The following is a 2,120-nucleotide window of genomic DNA, read 5'->3' as shown; positions in this document are numbered from 1 at the left end:
GACCATCCCTGAAGGCACAGGTGGAATGACAGTCTACACTGATGCTTCCAAATTTGGTTTGGGTTACGTTCTCATGCAACGCGGTAAAGTAATAGCGTATGCATCCCGACTACTAAAGGAGTATGAGAAGAACTACCCCACTCATGACTTAGAACTAGCCGCAGTCATTTTTGCCCTTAAGATTTGGTGACATTTTTGTATGGGGAGAAGTGTGAGATATACAGTGATCACAAAAGTCTGAAGTACTTCTTCACCCAGAAGGATTTGAACATGAGACAAAGGAGATGGCTTGAGCTCATGAAGGATTACGACTACGACATTCAATATCATCCCGGCAAGGCAAATGTAGTGGTAGATGCATTGAGTCAGAAGGCACAAACTGTGTCACTCTCATGCTTAGCAGTCAGCCCACCACTCGTGCAAGAGGCGATGCTAATAGATGAAGCCCTCTTGTATGAAGGAGCAACCTTAGAATTGGAACCTCAACCAGAAAACCTTAAATGGTTGACTGTATCCTTGACGGCTCTACAGGTGCATCCGGCTATTAGGCAAGAGGTAATAATGAAACAACCTTTGGATCCTGAATTGCAGCGGATCAAAGTTAAGGTTCAAGATCAAACAATGAACGACCCAGATTTTGTTTCAGCCAATGATGGGGCATTGATGTTTCAAGGCAGATTGTGTGTACCCGATGATTTGGATATACAAGACAACATTATGCGAGAAGCACATAGCTCCGAGTACTCACTTCACCTAGGAAGTACCAAGATGTATAAAGACCTCAAACAAAATTACTGGTGGCCAAGCATGAAAGTCACAATAGCTCTGTATGTGGCGACTTGTCTCACATGCCAAAAAGTAAAAGCTGCGAGGCATCGACCTTATGGTACTCTTCAGCCACCCCCAGTACCAGAATAGAAGTGAGAGAGGATTACAATGGACTTCGTCACCGGACTACCATGTACACCTAAGGGAATGGACGCGATATGGGTGATCGTTGATCGGCTTACCAAGACTGCTCATTTCATTCCCATCAAGACCAAGTTCTTTATGGCCAAACTAGCACAGCTTTACATGGACAACATAGTGCACTTACATGGAGTGCCAGTGAGCATTGTATCAGATAGGGACCCAAGGTTCACTTCTAGATTTTGAAAAAGCTTACAACGTGCCTTGGGATCGCAGTTGAATTTGAGTACTGCCTTCCACCCACAGACGGATGGTCAGTCGGAGCGAACCATACAGATATTAGAGGACAAGGTCAGGGCATGTACAATGGAGATGAGTGGCAGTTGGGAAGAATACATACCTCTTATGGAGTTTTCCTATAACAACAGCTACCACGCTACAATTGGGATGGCTCCGTATGAGGCGTTATATGGTAGGAAGTGCAGAACTCCCTTGTATTGGGATGAGGTAGGTGAACGTCGAATGTTAGGACCTGAGATGATACAGATGACTTGTGACAAAGTCGACGTTATTCGAGAACGGATTAAAGCAGCTCAGTCCCGTCAAAAGAGCTATGCGGACACCCGCAGAAAAGACATTGAATTTCAGCCAGGAGAAAAGGTATTTCTCAAGATCTCTCCTACTAAAGGGTTGCAAAGGTTTCACAGAAAGGGGAAGTTGAGCCCAAGATACATTGGACCATTTGAGATCTTAGCCCGGGTTGGCTCAGTAGCCTACATGCTTGCTCTGCCACCTTCACTCGGGGATGTTCATAATGTATTCCATGTATCCATGCTGAAGCGATACGTTCATGATCCCTCTCATGTATTACCTGTGGAGCCAGAATACCTTGAAGCTGACATGACCTATACAGAACAGTCGACTGAAATTTTGGATCGAAAGGTGAAAACCCTTCGCAACCGCTCCATTTCCTATGTAAAGGTGCGATGGGCTAATCATTCACTTGAAGAGGCATCTTGGGAGAAAGAGGATGAAATGCGAGCCAAGTACCCTCATCTTTTTTATCAACTAGGTACGCAATTTCGAGGACAAAATTTTGCAGAAGGGGGGAGTAAATGTAATACCCTACTTCTTAAACCCGGTCTGATTACACGGTTGACCCGGTTTAACTATACAGGACCCGAACCAGAGAGAGTTAGAGCGGGCTCTTT

The sequence above is a fragment of the Macadamia integrifolia genome, unplaced genomic scaffold (assembly GCF_013358625.1).
Source record: "Macadamia integrifolia cultivar HAES 741 unplaced genomic scaffold, SCU_Mint_v3 scaffold_3A, whole genome shotgun sequence".
NCBI lineage: Eukaryota > Viridiplantae > Streptophyta > Magnoliopsida > Proteales > Proteaceae > Macadamia > Macadamia integrifolia.
This window is presented reverse-complemented; position numbering follows the sequence as displayed.